An 8,922-nucleotide genomic window follows, 5' to 3' on the forward strand; every position below is an offset into this window, starting at 1 on the left:
ATGAGGCAAGGAAAAAGGTGCAGTGACTCTAAAAATGGAAAGTGATGTATAGACTGCAGCCTTGCTGAAATTCAACGGTCTACTACACTCCCTTGAGCAATATGAGTCACTTTAACTGCCCTTTAATAATATCACAGGTAGATAGAAACGGAGATGAAGAAGAGAAACATGCGCAGATAAGGAACAGGACAGACATAAGAGGATGTTTGAAAATATTAAAAGAACTTTATTGAGGGCTTATCATCACAGATGCATACTTGGGAAGGTTATCGGGTCCAAAACAAAAAGAATGAAAAAGACAGCTCAAGAAAACAAAAGCATCACGCTACCACTGCGTAAGCTGGAGGACAGCAGCAATCTCGTACACAATGGCTCCACAAATGTGTTATCCCTTGAGTCAACAAGCATGTTTCATCAGCTAAGATAGGAGCCCCATTTTTAGAATCTTTACGTAAAATTTCGATGGACACAATATATATATACACACACATGCATGCACACATAAGCCCAACACACACACGCCCACCCACCCACACGCACACTCACAAACAGTATGTACACATGCCCCTGTGCAGCCCCCCTGGATGAAACCCCATCCGATGTGACTGTTTGTGCCTATGACATTGTCAGAGTGTTTTACATGGAAATCGTTAGTTGTTGTACACCTGCTGAGATGAAATGTGAATCGCTCTGTGTAACTTTTTTTTTCTACACCAGAAAATTCCTCCAAACACTACTATGGATTCTGAAATCAACCAGCTGGCACTCTGCAGGGATTCCTGTGGAAGCTTATTTGTGTCAACAGTGTGATGCTGTGAGCCAACCTGCTCATCATGAATGGAAAAATGTCGAGTGATAGAGGTCAGTTGATAAAGTCATTAAATAGGGCAAAATCATCTTCCTATTTCCACGGCAGATATTTTGAAAATACTTATTGCCCACAGGCTTAGCGCCTGTACGTTGAGTTGTTTCCGTACGCCTGACTGTTGTTTGTGGCTAGACAGTACACCAAACATTGAAAACAGATGAGGTGGCTCGGGCATCTGGTCAGGATGCCTCCCAGATGTCCCCCTGATGAGGTGCTCTGCGCACATCACCCCAAGGAGAAGGCCCTGGGAACGACCCAGGGCACGGTGGAGTGATTATGCCTCCCAGCTGATCTGGGAATGCCTTGAGATTCCCTTTGAAGAGGATGGGAAAAGGGAAGTCTGGGTTTCCCTGCTAAGCTGCTGCCCCCACAATCCAAACCCAGCCAAGCGAAAGAAAATGGATGGATACACACATGGATGGATGGCGTTTCCATTTAGTTTCTTCAAGGGCTGATTCGTTAGTTGGTTCACGATACATTTTATTTTGTTTTTAATTTTGTGTTGATTGTTTGCCTTGTTTCAGATCAGCACCTGCCCTCTTTGCTTTGAGCCAGTATAAACACAATTTTTTTTTTTTTAGCACTGCCTAAAATTACCCAGCAAAGTTGAGAAGCAATACTTCTGGGGGAGTGTGACTTTTCTCATCTGAGAGCTTCTCAGTTCTTTGGAAAAGCAAATTAGAAAGAAAACAACAGTGATGAATCTGACACTACTGTTTCTCCAAAGAATATAAAAGAATTACTGTACCATGTTTTATATAATGTGACATCTGACAAAATGATTTTGTTATATTTGAATAAAGTTTTTGTGGAAGATTGTCACTGTGCACAAGAGATATCTGCACAATATAATGTCTAAATTTAAATATTCCTGAGGTTGGGCAGGGTTTACGATGCCATCTCCTGATCACAAGCTCATCAGGTCGTCCCGCGCAGACCATGAACAAGTGACCTTGGGAATGATGTTCAGCTATTGGTAGGAACTTTACATGACAGTCTTTACCATCATAATCTATCAGAGAGTTGTTTGTGGATATGAGTTGTTAACTGACAGCATGTGCTACACCGTGGAACAAACGATGTCGGGGTGAGGCACCTGAGGCTGCGCAAAGCACATTGCTGATGCAGTGAATGAAGTTGTGACCATTCTTTTTTTTTTAATTTGCTCTGAAATAGCCAATGTATTAATTATGTCACTAATCAAAGATAAACTACCCTCAAATGAAGGATAGCCTTGAATTAACCCAGATGTAGTGATGTGAGAATAGATGTTTTGCAGTTCAATCTTTTAATAGGTGTAAACTCTTTGAGGGACGACATCGTTGCAAATTCCGATAAAACAAGTGAAAAACACGCAACAACAAAACATTGACTTATTTCATCGTTTAAAGTGAGAGGAGTCCAATATAGTCACTACATAACTAACAAATGACAAGAAATGCATTGAAGACAGACACTGAAAAATAAATGGGGCTGAGACATTCTGCGTGTGCTCCATTATTCATTTGGCCATCCGCCTGACACTAGAATGAGGAAATGACATGAGGTCAGGGAGGAGGAGGACTGAGAGGAAGATGCAAATGAGAGATGACCACAGATGGATCTTGGAGGAGGGAAAGAGAGAAGCGGAGCAAGCTAATGACCAGCAGATCTGTCTGAAGCCGAAGTGATAAGGCAAGTTGTAGGGAAACAGGAATAAATGTCAGGGGCAAAATTTAAAAAGAGGCCGACATGGACAAGGAGAACATGAGGAGAGATGGTGAACATGAGGGGGTGGAAATCCACCTAAATCAATGATTGAAAGAGAGAGAGAGAGAGAGAGAGAGAGAGAGAGAGAGAGAGAGAGAGAGAGAGAGAGAGAGAGAGAGAGAGAGAGCGAGAGAGAGAGAGAGAGAAAGAGAGAGAGAGAGAGAGAGACAGAGAGAGAGGTGGGGAGGAGTAACCTCAGGAGGGAGGTTACAGTGGCTGTGAAGTGTAAATTAGTCTGGTCATAACAAATAAGAGGAAGTCGAAAAAAAAAACGCAGGATGGGGAGGTGGAAAGCAGGTGGAAACATTTCCACAGCTACCACTCTCTGCTTGCTTCACTAGTGATAAACTAATTCGAGAAGTATTGTAATACCCTGGAGCTACAGTTGTTTTGGCACCTACCCTTCTTATTGGCCATAACGTCTTACTTTATTTATGTAAGGTTAACACAATCATTGAAAGTGTTCAAAGTGAACACAATCATTGAAAGTGCTCTGGAGAGCGACAAGTATCATTTAAAGACATTTGTTGGATACACGTGATAAAAGTTCGAGAAAACATTTGTCAGGTCTAAGTCAATCAGAACCTCAAGCACATTTAAAAATTGATGTTTGGTTTCTAAAGACAGCGACTCCAGGTGTTTTCTAACAGCAATCCTCTTTTCTTTATTGCCAAAAGTTGAAGGAAATGTTGGTGCATCCCGCTATGTAGTTGCTTCTAGACAGTGACACAGTACGTTAATTGAACTGCTGTCATTTGGAGACATTGATTCATATAGCTGTGTGTCATCTGCATAATCATGATAGCCACCAGTGGTGTTCCGAAGGATTTGACCCAAAGGTAACATACACAGACTAGGAAAAAAAAGGGGTGCAAGGTCTGAACCTTGAGGGACCCCACACCCTGGCCATCCGATCAGATTAAAAACTTAATTACTTAATTTACTTACCGTATTTTCCGCACTAAAAGGCACACCTAAAAGCCTTCCATTTTCTTAAAAGCTCACGGTGCGCCTTATAATCCGATGTGCCTTGTGTATGGTTATTATGGTAATATCTCGACCCCAAAATGGCTCCTTGCTAGAGACATGCTTACAACGCAGAGTTCAGACTTAAGGCGACGCAGTCGAACACGGAAATAGAGCAGAGTTTAACGTTAACGAGTCAATGTTATAATTTGCTGTTGGTTAAGTGAACTGTGTTGCTGCTTTATTAAGTAAGTTTTACTGACATCTGATCGTTGGCATTATCTTGAGCGTATCTCCATCTAGTGGATGCATTGTAGATTGTGTCTTATAATGCGGTGCGTCCAAAATATGAAAAAAAATTACAAAATATGCCATTCATTGAAGGTGCACCTCATAATCCAGTGTGCCTTTTTTTGTGTGGAAAATACGATATTAAAATACTGTGATTGACTTGTGACCAGTCTCGGGTGCACCCCCTGTCACCAAATGTCATCTGAAATAGGCACCTGCCCACCTACATGACCCTGACAGATTTAGCAGTAGGGTAGGGGTGCCCAAATCTGGTCCTCAAGACCCCCTATCCCTGTTTTAGAGCCCAACCCCAAAACATCAGATTCAAATGATCAGGATCATGATCAAGCTTCTGCAAAGCTCCCCGATGGGCTGATCATTTGTATCAGGTGTGGTGGGGTAGGAAACGCCTTAAACAGGATGGATGGGATCTCTTGAGGACTGGGCTTGGGCACCCTTGCATTAGGGGTTGCGCATCAGGATAGGCCAATTTTCCAAGTACCAATCCGAAATATGTATGTTAGACCTGGGGAAGAGTACCATGTTCGTGGTATTAGAATGGGATCCTCGCTATTGCTGAACTTCACAGATGTAAATTTGATCCACTTTAAAAGGTGTACTGACATTTTCCAAGTCTCTCCTTGTGTTTGGGGCTGCTGTTGAATGTTTCTGCACTTCTCTCTGTGGGAATAAGAGGTCCCACACCAATCAAGATGGCTGAAGTAGGGAGGTTGACGCTGATAGGGGTGTGCGTGACTTTCTGCTGTTTGTGATGAACAAAGATGGGCAATCTGCAGGGATATTGAGTTGGTATTTCTTCTGTTTGCAGATGATGTGGCATTGTTGATTCATTAACCCGCAATCTGCATGTTATGAGAGTGAGCATGTCTGGGTTCTAAATGGATTTGAATTTTAATTGAGGCTGATCACCCAAAAAAACAGTTTTCATAATTATTTGTTCTATAGAGACTTAAAAATATTGTTGTATTTTCAAAGGAATTAAAGGCACAATAACAAAGTATTCCATTTTTAAAAAATAAAATAAATTAAAATAAATGCTGACTTTAAAATAGGGATTTGACGGGCTGGAACGTATTGGATAATGAACATATGGATAATAGTTTCATCATCAGCAGTGACCGTAGTAATGAATGAATATAATAATTGGCAACCAGGGGGTTTTAAATGAGGTTAAAGTCTGAAGTAGACTGAAATGGAAAGGGTTCATTTGATGTCAACATTTGCAGATTCCATCAGCCTTTCAAAATTAGTATAACAAACTGCTGCTTATTAAAATGGTTGCTGCCCAATGTCAACTGAGATATGGTCCAGCATGCGCGTGATCCTCGTGAGTATAAAGCAGTTCAGATGATTGATGGATGGATGCACTATCTCAGTGATTTTACAATAGATTAGGGCAAATTATTCGGATTTTACTGCTGGAAACTTTGGTGAAATAAGTGTGAGGAAAAGTAGTGTACAGAGGGGAACAAATATGATTAATTGCTCCATTCATCCGGTTTAAAGTAAAGTAGCACTGCAGAGCCTTGGGGTGCTGAGGCAGAGTAGGAGTGGGAGATGCTAGGAAAAGAATTGTGCAGGAAATTGGAAAGCATTGACATTCCATGTATTGTGATCTGCTTTATGCACTTTCACAAGACAATTCATTTGCTTCTATCTTGCAATCATAAGCCAAGAGAATTACAAATTTTAATCAAAAGCATAGGTTTGGCTATCACTATCTCTCATTATTACAGTCAGTAGAATCATGTAAAATATTTGTAAGAGTTACTGCATAGGAAAATAAATACAATTTAAATCACCATTATATCTGGACAAAGCAGTAAAGAGAAAAATCAATGTTACGTCGTAACCCCAGCTGACTACAGATTGTTATTTTTAGTAAATATAAGACCTTGGAGGAATGAAAAAAAGAGTAGGTTGAACTTTGCTTCCCTAGATTGTGCAATACTCCCTTCAGAGACACTCATTTGTTTGTTTTTCCCAGTGTACCAATGATGCCACAAAATCACCAGTGCTCAATGATGAAAAATTAAAAATTAAGTTTGGTTGAATTGCAGTTGAACTAATATGTTTGAATGTATTTCAAAAGTCTGGTTTCAGTCACACTAAGCCAATACATCACTTCCTGTAATACCATGAAAACACATTGAAGGTTTCAATGGACACGAGAGGAAAAAAAATAAATATGCCGCTACATTTGTTTTTTGGTGATATCCGGAGGCCAGGTATGGTCAACACAGGGAGGGAAACAAAAATCGAACACAATGTCATGATATTACCATAATTTCATTCTGACAAGCATGAAACAAACAAATCAATTTGACCAGTTGGTCCACGTCCCCCTAAAAAAAAAAAAAAAAAAAAACAACAACAAAACCCTCAAAATGGTCCCAATCCAATCAATTACGCATGTGTGTATGTGCGTGCCTGCTCATGTGTGTGGGTAGCATTGGATGAGGGTGCATGTGTGACAGCCAGTCAACGTGACATGGAACCTGCCAGCTAGTCGACAGAAACATGGAACAGGAAATTGCTTTGGGGACAACCAATCAGAAATAAAGCTCCCGGTAAACAGGAACAAACCATCGCAGTGGTCCTGTCATCTGTCAATCATCCTCACAATGACCTGCCCACATCCTTCAGTGAAGCAGTCAGTCATGTCTTAATCCCATATCTGGAGAAATGTACTTAGTGTTACTTGGGACTGTGTGTAGCAGAAGAAGCAGAACTTTTATGCATATTGAAGACTTTTATGCATGTGAAATTTCCATGTGGATGGAATCACAAACATTAGTCGTTTTATGTTCTGATACCACAAGGCCGTGATTAACAGTTCATCGGTTGTTCTAGTCACTGCTATGATAATAGTATAGTTGGATGTCGTTGGCATCCATCCATGAAGCTACAGTGTAATAGAATTGGATAATTAATTATATCAGTGAACATTTTTTTGTCATTTTTTTTTTTAATCAGAGATGGAAAATAATAATTTCAGCATCCTGTGGATTTTTTTTTTTTTTTTAATGAAATGTCAGTTATGAATCATAAGGCACGGTAAAATCCGTATTGTGCAAGCCTTTATAGGTCAAACCAAAAAAACAAAAATGGAACTATCACAATCCTGATGTGCTAGAAAAAAAAGGAAATACTTTTCTTTTAAAATCACGGTCAAACATAGATTTAAGGGACACACAAAGCTCTCTCTAATTAAAATTTGCTGATGACCAATGTTAATGAACTTTAAGGTAATTTTGGCCCCTTTTTTCACCAAATTCAACCGTTAAGAAGGGCATTTTTAAAAATATTTGAATTGTTAAATGTTGACAAAGATAACAGAATGACAACCTCCCACTAAAAATTGTGGTACGGTACCTAAAGTATGGATTTGGGCGCAGATACATATTTGTTAACCAAACTACGTTGTCGCTCCCTGCCTAAAGTGGATATAAAAAGACTACATGGCTCAAATGCCTGGTTTTTGAATTGAAAAAAAAAAACAGTAATTATTCATCTAAATCATCAAATTTATACACCATAAATGTTATCTACAACCTGTACAAATCAATTTAAAAAAGAAAACTTTTGAAGGGAGGGGCACGTGGGCCTCCACTTAAGCCTCAGTAGCTCCAGTAGTATCTGATCCGTTGACCCGAGGCCCCGGGCAGGTGCGTAGGAGTAGAGGAGCTCAGAGAGGTAAGGCGGGGAGAGACCATACAACGATTTGAAATCAAAATCTTAAAATGAACACTAAATTATATAGGGAGTCAGTGAAAGGAGAGCAAAGTATGGAGTTATGTGCTCACTCCTACAAGCTCCCGTTAAGAGGCAAGCAGCAGTGTTTACTAAATGGAGATGCTTGTGGGAGGACTGGACGATTCCAAAATAAAGTGCATTACAGTAATCCAGCCGAGATCTACTGAAGGCATGGATTACTGTTTCTAAATGTTGTTGAGAAAGGAGAGGCTTTACTTTAGCCAGCTGCCTAAAATGAAAAAAAAAAAGCTGGATTTAACAACAGCCCCAATTTGCTGGTCCAATTTAAAGTTACTGTCCAATTCAAGCCTGATGTCTTAAAATAAGATGACAGGGCACCCAGTTCAACAGGGTAGGATAAACAAGGGCAACTTGGGACCGAATACCATATATTCTGTTTCCCTTTTATTGAAATTCAAGAAACTGAGTAGCATTCAGGCCTTAATTTCTTCCATACAGGACAAAAGTGGATTTATTGACGAAGCATCTGTTTTGCTCAGCAGGACATAGATCTGACTATCAATGTTTTCTTGAGACGAAACCTATGGGATGTAAATGCAATGAAAACAGCAGGGGCCCCAAAACAGAACCCTGTGGAACACCATACGACAGAGGGGCAGAGTGAGACTCAGAGCGACCAAGGCTCACAGATAAAGTTCTGTCACGCAAATATGATCTTCACCATCTGATGCTGCAAACGAGCCAACAGAACACCAAGGTCTACCGTGTAAAAAGCTGCAGTCAGTTCCAACAAAATAAGAAACATAGGGATATTTTTGTATCCAGCGCAATTCTAGTGTAACGTCTAACTGTGCGCATTTGTGAAGTTTATTTTATTTTGGTATTATCTTCGACTTTGCACAGGTAGAATTGGGCCGAAGGCGCTGTTTACGCCATTGTTCGCCACTGTGGGATCAAATGTAGTTGACTCCTGGCCAATCTTAGGACCCACCTCATTTTCATTAAATTCAGGTCGGTTGAAGCGCATGCAGCGCTTCGCATTGCAGATGAAGAAATAGACTTGCTGGTGTGAAACGGTCTTTGTTTTATTTCCACTTGTCTTCACACACAATAAGGCAGTGAGAGGTGTTTGAATTGTTTATGGACCGTAGTTGTTTACGACAGTCAATTTGTCACCGTGTCAGATCTTGACAAACTGTAAAGTTAGCACATCTGACAAGATTAGAAAATTTATAACATTGCTGATATTATATGATGAGATTAAAAAAAAAAAAAAAAAAATCAAGAGGCACCCCCCGGGGCTTTCGGTT

General features: G+C 40.2%; 1 protein-coding gene across 2 annotated transcripts in view; it reads right to left on the reverse strand.

The window, feature by feature from the left end:
* Positions 1-8,922, reverse strand: part of LOC109531522 (CUB and sushi domain-containing protein 1) — a 345,015-nt gene that overhangs the window by 156,462 nt on the left and 179,631 nt on the right. The window lies entirely within an intron of this gene.

The sequence above is a fragment of the Hippocampus comes genome, unplaced genomic scaffold (genome assembly GCF_001891065.2).
Source record: "Hippocampus comes isolate QL1 unplaced genomic scaffold, H_comes_QL1_v1.1 scaffold80, whole genome shotgun sequence".
Lineage (NCBI taxonomy): Eukaryota > Metazoa > Chordata > Actinopteri > Syngnathiformes > Syngnathidae > Hippocampus > Hippocampus comes.